The sequence below is a fragment of the Anomaloglossus baeobatrachus genome, chromosome 1, assembly GCF_048569485.1.
Source record: "Anomaloglossus baeobatrachus isolate aAnoBae1 chromosome 1, aAnoBae1.hap1, whole genome shotgun sequence".
Lineage (NCBI taxonomy): Eukaryota > Metazoa > Chordata > Amphibia > Anura > Aromobatidae > Anomaloglossus > Anomaloglossus baeobatrachus.
In genome coordinates, this window is record NC_134353.1 from 758910912 (window position 1) to 758925592 (window position 14681).

Sequence of the window (14681 nt, forward strand, 5' to 3'; positions counted from 1 at the left end):
CAACAATGACCCGGAAGCGAATGAGTGTGCACCCGGCGTCTGCTCACAGCGGTGACGTCATCCGGTCCAAGACCAGGTGAGAGGATGCGGGAGGCTCCATCCATACACGCACCAGAAGGAACGCGCGAGCCTCAATGGCCACGCAATTGTCCTCTGTTATCAGCCAGGGGAGGCTGGAAGGGTGACATGCTAGAGATCTGTAATAAGAGGTGATATAGGAGTCTCAGAGGTCGGGAAGTCACCGGCATCTTCTCTGGTGGACTGCATTGTAATTGAAGGGATTTTTCATTTATTTAAATGAAAGAATAAAAACAAAAAATAATGCTATAGAATAAGAAACAACCTCCCCTGGTTCCTCCCTGCTGAAGATTTCAGTCCCCGCAGTGATCCTCAGGGTCCTGACACAGGCGTGACCACTGCAGCCAGTCATTGTCTGCAGCAGTGACCTCCAGTGGGGTTAACCTGTCACCTGTAGCGATCGGCTGCAGCAGTGACAGATCCGTGGCCGGACGCCACCTCTAGATCAGTCAGGGGGTACAACTGCTTTCATTTTATACAATTCTTTCAAATAAATCGTACATGTCATGTGATAAGTCATCAATGCCAGATCTGTGGGGGTCCGACACCAATCAGCCATTGTCAGGGCCGGGTGTAAACACTGAGCAAGGCTCCCTGTGCGACTCCATCCAGGGTGCAGCAGCCAAAAGTGAGTACACCCCTCACATTTGTGTAAATATTTTTATTATATCTTTTCATGGGACAACACAGAAGATCTGACACTTTGATACAATGTAGTCTGTGCACAGCTTGTATAACGGTGTAATATGGTGCCCTCTAAATAACTCAATACACAGCCATTAATGTTTAAACCACTGGCAACAAAAGTGAGTACACCCATAAGGTCAGCCTGTCGTGCTCGGACCATATGCTGCACACTACATCAAATTGATCTGAATGCCTGTCATCCCAGAAGAAGCCTCTTGTAAAATGAAGCAAAAGAAAGCCTGCAAACAGTTTGCTGAAGACAATCGAGCTAAGGACATGGATTACTGGAACCATGTCTTGTGGTCTGAGGAGACCAAGATAAACTTATTTGGTTCAGATGGTGTCAAGATTGTATGGTGGCAACCAGGTGAGGAGAACAAAGACAAGTGGGTCCTGCCTACAGTCAGGCATGATGGTTGGAGGGTCATGGTTTGGGGCTGCATGAGTGCTGCCGGCTGTGGGGAGCTACAGTTCATTGAGGGAACCATGAATGCAAACATGTACTGTGACACACTGAAGCAGAGCATTAATCCCTCCCTTCATATTCCAATGTAACAACCTCAAACACACCTCCAAGATGACCATCGCCTTGGGTAATGGTGCTGGACTGGCCAAGGATGTTTCCAGACCTAATCTCTATTGAGCATCTCTGGGGCTTCCTCAAAAAGTAAGTGGAGGAGGGTAAGGTCTCTAACATCCACCAGCTCCGTGATGTCATCATAGAGGATGGAAAAGGATTCCAGCAGTTCCTGTGAAGCTCTTGTGAACTCCATGCCTAAGTGACTGAAGGCAGTGCTTGAAAATAATGGCGGCCACACAAAATATGGGCACAATTTTACAATTTTCATTTAGGGGTGTACTCACTTCATTAATGGCTGTGTCTTGAGTTATTTGGAGGGCACAACACATTTACACCGTTATACAAGCTTTACACTGACTGCTTTACATTGTATCAAAGTGTGATATCTTCAGTGTTGTCCTATGAAAAAATCTAATGAAATATTTACAAGATGAGGGGTGTACTCACTTTTCTGATATACTGTATTTTACACAGGTTTAGGATTAGTGCAGCTTTGTTTTGTGGTAATTTTAAATGAGCTGCAGTACCCAAAAACGGCCACTGGGCGGAGTCACAGGCTGCGGTGTGATACTTCTGGTTAGTGGGGGTGCTGTGTGTCTGATACTGATGACCATCCCTATATTATGGACAAACCCCTTAGGCCCTGTGCGCACTTGCCGTTTTTTGCCGCGGATTTCCTGCGGTTTTGCTGCATGTTATGTTCATGACATCTCTGCAGTGAATCACCAGCAAAACCTATGGGGAAAAAAATGCTGTGCGCACTATGCGGAATTTGACAGCTGCATGTTTTGCTGTGGGATTCCCGCAGCAAAAACAATTGCATGTCACTTCTTTTCCGCACGTCGCTGCGGGATTTCACTCCATTGACTGCCATATTATAGTGAAATCCCGCAGGGAATAATGCAGGCAGCAAATTCTGTGCAGTTCATTGTGTTTTCCTGCGTTATTCCCTCCGGTATTTTGCGGTTTCGGGACATAATGTTCATCGCTGCCTGCGGTTTGCAGGGAAGTGATGTCATTAAGACAGGAAGAGGAAGCGGAGCAGAGAGTAAACACACACACATATCACAGACAGACAGAGAAAACACACACACACACACAGACATATAGAATACACATACAAATCAAACGGACATCTAGAAAAAAAAGCACGTGGGCTCCGCTGTATTTTTACCTTCCAGCCGAGGTAAGCACACAGCGGCGGCCCGGTATTCTCAGGCTGGGGAGGGCGAGGGCCAGGGTTAATGCCCCCTCCTCCCTCCCACCTCCTGCAGCCGAGAATATCAGCCACAGCTGCCCCGGGACTGTCGCATCCATTATGCGGCAGTCCCAGAGTGTCCCCGGCTCTTCCAGATGCCGTGATGCGGTGACTATCCAGGTAATAATGAGTTAAATGACAGCGGATCGCTGCCATTTAAGTCCAGGCTTGATCATGGCAGCGTCTATGTGACAGCTTTTTGACACTATTTTTTTTTTCTTCTTCAATGTGCTTTATTGCATTGAATGCATTAAAATACATGTACCAACCCGCACGCGGCAATACTGCGAACAATACCGTGGTAAAACCGCAGCAAACCACGTCAAACCGCATGCGGTTTTCGGGTGCGGTTTGCCGCGTTTTTTTACAGCGGGTGTGGTAATCTTTCAGACCCTGCGGAATTTTCTTAAGAAAATTCCGTTTTCCAGTGCGCACAGGGCCTTATAGAGGTATTTGAGTATCAGAAGAAAGTCATCCACAGAGAGCAGATGCTATAGAATCATGGGGTGCTCCTGTAGCTATGAGAATAGAAGTCATTTAGTAGCGCAAAGCAAAAGTGCCACTCTATTACCGGCTTCCAATTTCCTTCTCAGCCTAAAAGTCCATTCACACATCAATTTTTTGTTTTTTCTTTCGACTGTCATTTGTGTTTTTCAAGAATAGCCCCTGTAGTTGTGATAGTCTGAGGCCCTGAGCACACATTGAGTATTTAGTGTGTTTTTTACCTCAGGAATTGTAGCCAAAATCAGGAGTGGGTGATAAAACCAGAAGTGGTGACGTGTGTCTATTACACTTCTCCTCTGACTGTCCCACTCCTGGTTTTGACTAACAATACTGAGGTAAAAAGTCATTACATACTCCACGTGGCCTAAGGGGCTGTTCAAATGTCAGATTTATTTTTTTTTTCCTTGAATCAAGTGCTAACTTGCGGAGACCTATTTGGTTCACGGGTTGGATCAAAATCAGCAATGCAAGTCTATGGGTCCGTGGAAAACCTCTGCAGCACTCAGATGCCATTCGCGGGCTGCCCTTTTTTCTCTGACTGATAGGAGAAGGTAAAGAAACTTTATTTTTCCTCTCTTCAGTGAAAAAACTGATCAAACGCTGCCACAAATCTGATAAAACTCAGTCCGTTTTTCTCATACTCCAGAAAACTGATGTGTGAATAGGGCTGAGCTCCAGTCATTCCCAACCACCTCGGATTCAGCCGGACAGTCCTGATTTTAGGGTGCAGCCCTGACAGGACTGGGCTCTGTCGCGACCTCCACTCACCCTCTCCGGCAAGGTCTTCATTGTTCGGTTACTTCTCATCCTCGAGGGTGGGGCTGACATCTCTGCACATACATTAATAAAGCAATTCTCTTCTTTACTTGTGATATGTTCTCTCCGTGATATCGAACCCACAACCTGCCTCATTGCAGGCAGCAGCTAAGGCCTCCGTCACACTCCCATGCCTCCGGTATGTGTTTGCCTTTTTTTACACGTACCGGAGACACGTACACACGTGGCCATAGGTAATCCTAATGTTTTGGACACACGTAAGTATTTCGGAATGGAACGTGTGTCCGTTCCGTACTTACGTGTGTCCGTGAGTTCCATACGCTGACATGTCAGTGTTTCTCTGGCAGCACGGATGTCACAGAGCCCGCACACGGATGTAGTGTGGATGCGGGTCCGTGTGACACGCGCCGGAGAAACAAACGTGTCAGGTTAAAAATAAAAAAAACACAAACTCACCTCCACCGTCCCTGCAGTCTCTGCCGCGGCTGTTCCCTGCATCCGTCCCCCAGTGAATTTGAAGAACGCTTCTTCTTCACTGGGGGACGGAAGCAGCGTCAGCGGGGCGTGGCCTGTGCTGGAAACTGTGAATCAGCACCGCAGACATCTCCGGAAGAATCAGGTAAGGCGAGGCTTTCCGTTCTCCGTGTGTTATTACGTATAACACACGGAGAACAAGTACGTGCCATAAACACAGCACACGGGGACAAAACCACCCCTTTAACACGTACGTGACAAAAACGTTAGGTTTTGTCACGAAAGTGTGGCAGAGGCCTAAAACTGTGAGCCACAGCCTGCATTGACAGGTAGAGAAGATTTTCTGTGCATGTATATGCAGTGCAAGCTCTGAACCCACAAGCAGGTTATACAGGTACATAGAGATACATCTGTATATACCAGTGCATTTCTATGTACCTGTATTCTAGAGGGAAAATAAGGCAGATTTTTTTATTCCTATTTAATTGCTAAAAATAATGAAAAATTACTAATATTTTTTAATTCACTTTTAAGTAAATATCACAAATCAGCAAATAACATAGACTGCTTTACTCTTTGTCTTTTTGTGATATTAGGATGATTTTAAGCAATATCGTTTTGGGGGCAGGATATGTCTCGTATCTGACATCAGGTGTGGAGAAGATCCTGGCGCCTGCTGCACTGAACAGCCAGCAGGTAATGTGCACGAGTCCCTGTAATAAGAGAAGGACAATTGCATGATGCTTGCTGGATGCTAGACTGATACATTTATTTTCGCCCAGTGTCCGATCGAGCAAGAGAGTTTACCTGGAAAACCAACATTGATGGCCTTCAGTTTATAGAATTTTTAATACCCCCTGATAGTTAACGGTTTCCAGGATTTATTATTTTGAATTTCCAGTGTGAAAGTAATAAGATAAACTGTACTCACGAGCATCTTCTCCAGTAACACACTATAAAGAGAAAAAGACATGGATCGCACATCCCACAAATACAATGATCTAAAGTGCTTCTACTTAATACTGAGCAAAGGGTCTGAATACTTATGACCATGTGATATTTCAGGTTTTCTTCTTTAAAATAATTGATACATTTCTACATTTCTATTTTTTTCTGTTAGGATGGAGTGCAGAGTGTACATTAACCCCTTAACGACCGCGGGCAGTAATATTACGTCCTAGTGGTCATAATGTTACTGCCCGCGGTCTGCCGCAGGCAGCATGCCGCGCTTGGCACACATCTCAGCTGATTTTCACAGCTGAGATGTGTGCCTGCTAGGCACGAGCAGAATCGTTATCTGCTCGTGCCGTTTCATTTAACCCCTTAAATGGAGCTGTCAATATGTGACAGCGCCATTATAACGGCAATCGCCGTAAACTTTTACTTTCTGCCCGATACCGGAAGTCACGTGACATGATCACGTGACTTCCGGTGGTTGTCATGGTAGCACAGGGTCATGTGATGACTCCTGTACCACACATGAACTACTTTCAGTTTCACTCGGCCCGGAGCCGAGTGAAGCAGAAAGTGAGCGTATATGCTGTTTACAGCTGTGTAGCTGCGATCAGCAGATAGGGCAGAGCAATTGGAATGCTGATCGCTATAGCCCCCTAGGGGGACTAGTAAAATAAAAAAAAAAAGTAAAAAAAGTTTTAAAAAAACTAAAAGTTCAAATCACCCCCCTTTCTCCCCATTGAAAATTAATGGGTTAAAAAAATAAAAAATATACACACATTTGGTATCGGCGCGTTCAGAAATGCCCAATCTCTCAAAATATAAAATCAATTAATCTGATCAGTAAACGGCGTAGCGGCAAAAAAATTCCAAACGCTAAAATTACGCTTTTTTGTTGCAACAGCTTTTGCGCAAAATGCAATAACAGGCAATCAAAATGTAGCATCTGCGCAAAAATGGTACCGTTAAAAAACGTCAGCTCGAGACGCAAAAAATAAGCCACCACTGAGCCATAGATCCCGAAAAATGAGAATGCTACGGGTCACGGAATATAGCGTAAAACATGCGCCACTTTTTTCGGACAAACGTCTGATTTATTTATTTTTTTAACCCCTTATATAAAAGTACATGACTCGCCCACCCCAGGGCTATGGGACACCCGGTGACGGGCCGGACTAGTCCGTGGGTCGTCAGTGGTGGCGGGGCCTGACTCCGTGGCCATGGTGGGTGGTTCTTGTGGAACAGGCCACCAAAGCTCAAAGCTATCCGTGGCCCTGGAATCCCTTCTTCTCTCTGCTTGGTGTCACCTGGACCCTCTGAGTCCCAGGATCTTCACCAGGAAGCGTCTCTTTCTTTCCTTAGCTTTCTTCCTTCTTCTCACTGTCTGCTCTCTGGTGGCTCCTCCCACCTCCCCAGTTGCTCTGATCTACCCTATAGGAGCAGGGATGGGTCTTACGGCCCCTCCCAGCATGCAGCATGGGAGGGTTGCTGCCACTCTCCCTGGTCCCAGTGTGTTCCTAACAATGGGTGTAGTGTAGATTTGCCAGGGGACCGGCGTTCACTCCTTTCCTTACCCAGAATGGACATCACACCGCTGGATGGGGTGCAATGTTCCTGTGGCGACGGAAGCCTCAGGGGCGCCACATACACCTATACATGTTTGGTGTCTACGAACTCGCACTGACCTGAGGCATCACACCCACACATCAGTTTTAGCATATAGAGAACACAGTGAATAAAATATCTCAAAAACAATAGTGCTATCGCACTTTTTTTTGCAATTTTTCTGCATTTGGAATTTGTTTGCCGTTTTCCAGTACACTATATGGTAAAACTTATGGTTTCATTTAAAAGTGCAGCTCGTTCCGTAAAGAATGAGCCGTCACATGACCATAGTGACTGAAAAATAAAAAAGTTACGTCTCTCAGAAGAAGAATGGCGGAAAAAAAAACGGAAAGCGAAAAATCGGCCAGTCGTGAAGGGGTTAATGAGGAAAAAAATGAACTTTTTTTTGAATTTACCAAATGGTTGCAATCAGGGTGGATTTGATTTAAATCTAACTGATTTAAATCACGATTTAAATCACTAGTCAGTAAGGCTAGATTTAAATCCGTGATTTAAATCAAAGTTTCTACCTAAACTAGTTCTTGCTACTTTAACATGCAAGTAGATGAAGATTTTTAGGCTATGTGCACTCGTTGCTTTTTTTTCAGCGCGGAAAAAAACGCACCCTCTGGCAGAGGGGAGAATTGTAAACAATGCTTTTTGAGAAAAATGCATCGAAAACGCATGCGTTTTTCATGAGTTTTTCCATGCGTTTTTTTAGGTGCGTTTTTTAAGACTTGTCAGTGTTAATAAAGTTGGTTGAACACAGACCTTTGGAAAAAAATCCTGTGATGTCATTTCCTTCTCCACATTCTGTTTGGATAAATGGGAGGGCTTGGAATGGAAGGAGCACCATTTGAATTTTGGAAAAGTTGAAATAAACTTTGCGCACCATGTCACATTAGCAGGGCCCCTTGGGTACCTATACGTCAGAAAACCCCCACAAGTGACCCCATTTTGGAATCTGCACCCCTCAAGGATTTTATTCAGGAGTATATTAAGCATTTTGAATCCACAGCTACTTCACCCAAAATGTTGCTGTAGCAACAATATTCTCACTTTTAGGCTATGTGGCCGTGATCCAGCGACACGGCGTCTAGTACACAGTGTCAGCCTTCCTGCAGAGATGTGAGTGTTGTCCACGGGAGAACGCAGCTGCCCATGCCCACGATTTGGGTTCAGGCTGCTGTGGACTTTAGCTCTATTCTACCTGCAGAGAACACTCTTGTCTCCGCAGCATAAATTGACATGCTGAGGCTCGGGAAGCCACGCCACCGGTCAGTTTATGCTGCGGAGAAAAGAAGCACAGTGGGCATGGGATCTCCAAAAATCCTTCCACTGTGCTTCTACTGCACAACGCAGCGTTATGGACGCAGGGAAAACACTCAGCGCCCAAACCACTGCAAAACCTGATTGTGGGCACACAGCCAAAAAAGCGTCAATGGATGAATGGATGTCAAATATATATAACGTCCCACCCCCGCCTGCATATTCTAAGCTGGCACCTTTAGTACCTTTTATGTGGCACTAAAGGGTGCCTAGCTTAGTATTTATCCAAAAAAAAATGGCGTGGGTTCCCCCTTATTTTTGATAGCCAGTCAGGGTAAAGCAGACAGCTGTAGCCTGCAAACCACAGCTGGCAGCTTCATCTTGTCTGGTGATCAATTTGGAGGGCTCCCCAGTTTTTTTTTTTTATTTATAAATAAAGAATTAAAAAAAAAATAACGTGGGGTCCCCCCAAATTAGACCACCAGCCAAGGTGAAGCTGACAGCTGGGGTCTGGTATTCTCAGGGTGGGAAGAGCCATGGTTATTGGACTCTTCCCAGCCTAAAAATAGCAGGCCACAGCCGCCCCAGAAGTGGCGCATCCATTAGATGCGCCAATCCTGGCGCTTCGCCCCAACTCATCCCGCGCCCTGGTGCGTTGGCAAACGGGGTAATAAATGTGGTTGATACCAGATGTGTAATGTCACCTGGCATCAAGCCCAGCAATTAGTGATGTCACGGCGTCTATCAGATACCAGACATAACTAATTGACAGTAAACAAAAGCAAAAAAAAATGACAAAAAACATTTTATTAGAAAAAAACACTCCCCAAATCATTCCCTCGTTCACCAATTTAATCAAAAAATGTGAAAAAAATGGGTCTGCAGAAATCCATTTGGACGTCCCACGTCGGCTCTGGACCTTCTAGAATATGGGGGCACGTTCAGGGAACGTATCCCCCATTTTCTAGGAGGGCAGACCCTCCATTTGAGGAGAGTGGGTGCCAAAAATCTGCACCCACTCTCCCCGGGTCACAGCTGCAGAGTGCCGAGCAGCCAGCACAGCTCTCTGAACACAGTGCTGGCTGTCAGCTGCTCTGCTCATGTGACCACACTGACCGACGTCTGCTGTGAAGGAGGAGGAGGCCGCAGGGGATCAGCGCTGCGACTGGACAGGTAAGGGGGAATACAGGGGGGAATGGGGGTGATCTGGCAGGGCCTGGGGGGCATTTTTCTGCCGCATGTCTCAAGGCACATGCGACAGAAATCATAGGAGTAGGTTGCGGCCGGTGCGCTGCTGTGCGCACGGCCATGTTGGATTTTCGGGAGGGGGGTCGGGGGTCGGGGCGGGCACTTTGGCGACACCGGGGGCTTTCCAGGACTTTGCCAGGAAGTGAGGTCAACAGGAAACCTCTTGACCTCACTTCCAGGTAAATGCCTGCTTTCTGGCATGCTGACAAAGCCCGCGGACCGCAACAAAAAAGCAGCTCACTGCGGTGTAGCTGCGTTCTGACCCACATCATTGATTCAATGGGGGAGAGAACGCAGCCACACCGCACAAAAGAAGTGACATGCTGCTTTTCTTTCCGCACCGATTTTTGGCATCCAAAACGCTGCGTTTAGAAACGCAGCGTGTGCACTGATTTTTCGGCTTTCTCATACACTTTGCTGGGAAAGCTGAACGCATGCAATTTGCCACTGAAACGCTGCGGTTCTAAACGCAGCGTTTCCGCGGTAAAAAACGCAACGTGTGCACACAGCCTTAGAATCACTTTTTATATTACTTTTTTCTCCCCAGTTTAATGGGTTAATCATTCACATTTGGACACCACTGTTCTGTTGTACTTAGGAAGAAGAAAAATAATCCTGACCTTAATAACAATTTAAATAGATTTATTCAACTGAAACAATAACAACATTACAGCATAAGTTATTTGCTTAAACAAACATCCATGTTTGTTAACTAATTTGGCTAAACAAAATATATATATATTTTAAGAAACTTAGACTGTCAGTCCAGCCGACACATGAAAAACTGAAATACTACTGTCCCTGCTGTCCTCTGTAGCTCACTTGTCGTCATCATCATCTTCTTCTTTGTTCCTATTCATAATCTGGAAAAGAAAAACAAGCTTTCCTGCTTTATTGGGTCCCAACCGATTTCTCAATTTAGAATGAATGAGTCCAAAGGAAGAGAATATTCTTTCAACGCCTGCAGAAGAAGCTATTGCTGTTAAAAGTGAAATCATTACTTGAACAGTCTCTAAATCCAAGCGCTTAAGTGACTTCCACCAGTTTACTGGTGTGACCTTCCTTAAAATATCTTCAGCAAACATATATTTCTTGAATGGTTCCCCCTTAGCTCTGAAGTTTATTATAGTTGGCATTAAAGATGGATGATGGCTGGATACCCATGTCATAGCTAACTCCTCTTCCGCAGCACTTAGGTTTTGACCCTGATATTGGATATTGACAATATTTGCCAAAAAATGAGCTGGAGTCAGTGCTTGTCCCATTCGTTTGTTTACTGCTTGTAATTTAATTCTGTCCATGTGTAGTTCTGTTTTTAAGTGTTCACTCAGTTCCTTCCAAATTTCAACAGCATCCGCAATAAAACAGCCATTTTTCTGTATTTTGTTTAAAGCTTGAGAGATGGGTTTCAGGAAGCTCAGCATATGTTCAACATTTCTCTTAAGCCCAATGTTGAGGATTTTGGCCGTGACAGTGCCATCTATTTTATCTCGATTTTCTTCACAAAGTGTCATCAGAATAGGCCAGTTTTTGATATACTGCTCAAAACAGTCCACCACAGAGTTCCATCTAACATCTTGTGGGAGCGTTAGCTTGGTTCCACCCATCCTTTTCAGAGCTGCTGCAGCAAAATGATTATTACGGAAGTATTTAGCAATTTCAACAACATTAGCCTTTATTTCTGGAACACTTAAGTCTTTGGCTAAGAGGTGCAGCAAATGAGCACTGCAACCATATGTTATTAGCAGCTTTGTATTCCCTCCCTGCTCTTCTAAATCTCTTCTCATCTTGGATACGTTTGCAGCATTGTCAGTGACCAAACTGCGTACTAGACATTTGAATTTTTGTTCACATGTCGTTATAGCTTTTACTGCCACTTCTTGTAAGTATTCTGCTGTGTGTGCATTTCCTGACGTATCAGTTGTTTGTGCAAGGAAGACTTTACCTTCTTCTGTTGTTATACAAGCACATACAATAGGATCATTGTGGACATTACTCCACCCATCAATACTTAGGTTAACAATTTTACCCTCCAGAGCTGTTGCACATTCCTCCATTTCTCTGTCATACACTTGATCCAGCAGTTTCCCTGCAACATCAGCTCTGCTGGGTGGACTGTATCCTGGTCTGTGACTGAACCATATTAATGAAATGTGGGTTTTCAGTCAGACGGAAAGAAGAGTTTGTTGCATAAATAAACTGGGCAATTTTTTCATCAATCAACTCTTTTTCTAATCTGCTAGTTCTTATCACAAACCTATCTATGGTGGTTCCAGGAGGTAAAGGTTTTTTCTTCCTTTTGGGTGATGGTGATATATGGCTGTGGGTGTCTGATGATGCTGCTGCTGCTAATGAAGCACTATCCTGGATGGATAACTCTGAAACTGTAGAACAGGATGATGGTGATCTTGGAGGTGGATAGTTTCCAGAATCCATGAATTCCCCTAAACAAAAAAGTCAATGCTGTTATTTTATTGTTTATTATACAATTTCTGCTTATTGTACACAACATATCACTGCCCCTGCCCCAAAAGGAATATTTGTTTTTCTTCATAACTGTTCCAAATGACAGTAACATGCAGTAATAATAAGAAATATAATTTTTCTCACACATGACAGTTCAGTCTTTAGAAATAGGATTCAATAAAAATGTTTACCAACCTGAAGATCCTGCCTGTTCAGAAGTGTTTCTTTGGTCATCTTCATCACCGCACTTCTCATGATGTTGCCTCATTCGCGCCACCAGGCCTTGCATCTCTTTGTTGCATCGTTTGCATTTTGCACGCATGCCTGCCTTACCGATAGGCGAAGGAGCTTCATTAAAATATTCCCAAACTGGGTCTCCTTTACGGCCTGCTGCCATTATAAGGAAAGAATGTAATAAACCTCAGATCGTACACACAAACAGATCCAGACTTGTCTGTCTGTGGCTATGCTGCAGTATTGTGCTCAAAGTTTCACTTTCATTTTCTTGTCTGCTTGCCCTTCCTCCTCCTCACACTTAGATTCACATTCTTCTTGTGTTGTGCAGATCTATTCCACTCCAAACAATCAGAAACATATTGTCTAACTTCTTGGACTTGGCACTGAAGGGGTTGATTCTGTATTCATAGTTTTGTAGAACAATAGGATTAAGGTATTTTTCTCAACTCTGTTCATGTTGTAATATTTTTGCTGTGAAGAAGAGGCTGGGACCTCTGCGGAGTCAAATTCAGTTTTGAGAACTGCGTAAGTAAAGCGAGCGTCTGTGATAATATAGGAGAGAAACTGCCCACTAATCCTACAGAAACCTCTGTAAGAGCATGGCATTGTGAATGTTACACATACACAGCCTTTATTCTACTGAGTTAAACAACTCAGCTTTATCTCATGATGGAAGAACCTTTGGATGGTAAAATATTTTCCTCAAAAAGCAGTTTATTGAAAAAAATCCGATTTAAATCAAAAAATCCGATTTAAATCAAAAAAATCCGATTTAAATAGAAAAAATCCGATTTTTTTTATTTTTTTAAAAAAAACATTGATTTTTATCCACCCTGGTTGCAATGAAGCAAAGAGTGAAAAATGTAAAGGGGTCTGAATACTTTCCGTACCCACTGTATATATTCTATCCTGTAGATATGGCATAAATATCTAGAATTCGTTCACCCTCTAAATTAACAACCTGAAAGCTGCCAAATCATGCAAGATTTGGGGTTATTTTACTGATATAATGAAGTATAAAACAAAAATACAGCCCTAAATTCTATATTTTTGCTCTGAGCAGGTCTGTAAATTGGCTTGTACACATGTTTCTTTTCCCACTTAGGCCCACGTGCACACATTGAGTATTCGGTGAGTTTTTTTCCTCAGTATTTGTAGCCAAAATCAGGAGTGGGTGATAAATACAGAAGTGGTGACGTGTGTCTATTACACTTTTCCTCTGATTGCTCCACTTCTGGTTTTGACTTACAAATACTGAGGTAAAAAGTCATCAAATACTCACCGTGTGCACTGGGCCTAAGGCTATGTGCGCAGTTACCGGATTTTTCGCGGATTTTGCCGCGGATTTGCTGCATGTTTCGCTGCAGAAAATGTTCATAACATCTCTGCAGTGAATCACCAGCAAATCCTATGGAGAAAAAAAATCCTGTGCGCACTGGGCGGAATTTGACAGCTGCATGTTTTGCTGCGGGAATCCCGCAGCAAAAACAAGTGCATGTCACTTCTTTTCCGCACATCGCTGCGGGATTTTACTCCATTGACTCAATGTTAATCAAGAAATCCCGCAGGGAATAACGCAGGCAGCAAATTCTGTGCGGTTCACTGCGTTTTCCTGCGTTATTCCCTGCGGTATTTTGCGGTTTACCTCCGGTAATGTGCATCACTTGCTTGCGGTTTTGCAGGGAAGTGATGTCATTACAGGAAGAGGAAGCCGTGCAGAGTAAACACACACAGATCACAGACACAGACATCACAGACACATAGATCACATAGACACAGACACATAGAACACACATAGAAAGAAAACGGAAATATAGAAAACAAAGAACGTGGGCTCCGCTGTATATTTACCTTCCAGCCGAGGTAAGCACACAGCGGCGGCCCGGTATTCTCAGGCTGGGGAGGGAGAGGGGCAGGGATAATGTCCCCCGCCTCACTCCCCCTCCGGCAGCCGAGAATATCAGCCGCAGCTGCCCCGGCACTGTCGCATGCAATATGCGACAATACCGGCGTGTCCTCGGCTCTTCTTGCCACCGTGTAGCAGTGGTGGCAAGGTAATACAAGGGGTTAATGGTGATGGGGGACCACCGCCATTAACCCCAGGCTTGATCATGGCAGCGTCTATGTGACAGCTGACATGATCAACCCGTAAGTAAAGTGAAAAAAAACACAGACACCGAAAAATCCTTTATTTTAAATAAAACAAACAAGCCTCGTTCACCATTTTATTAACCCCCCGACAAACAAAGCTCCGGCGTAATCCAGGTCTGACGTCCAGCGCTGCTTCCATCCAGCCGCGACTGTCACAGACACAGCGCTGAATGAAAGCAGCAGAGGTAATTACCGGTCATTTCCCACGGCCGGTAATGTGAACTCACTGCCGACCGTGGGAAATGCAGCGATCTGTCATCTATCTCTCTATCTATCTATCCCTCTATCTATTCTTCTGTCTATCTACTCTCAGAATTAAATGACTTTTTTTTTTTTTTTTTCTTCAATGTGCTTTATTGCATTGAATGCAATAAAGCACATCCCAACCCGCAC

At 44.4% G+C, this 14681-nt stretch overlaps 1 protein-coding gene across 1 annotated transcript in view; it reads left to right on the forward strand.

Moving 5' to 3' along the window:
- The first annotated feature begins 4 nt into the window (after nt 1–4).
- Nucleotides 5–14681, forward strand: part of RNFT2 (ring finger protein, transmembrane 2) — a 145476-nt gene continuing 130799 nt past the window's right edge. The window contains exons 1-2 of the mRNA XM_075341850.1: nt 5–76; nt 4955–5054. The gene's annotated coding sequence lies outside the window, so the exon portion shown is untranslated. The remainder of the gene's footprint in view (nt 77–4954; nt 5055–14681) is intronic.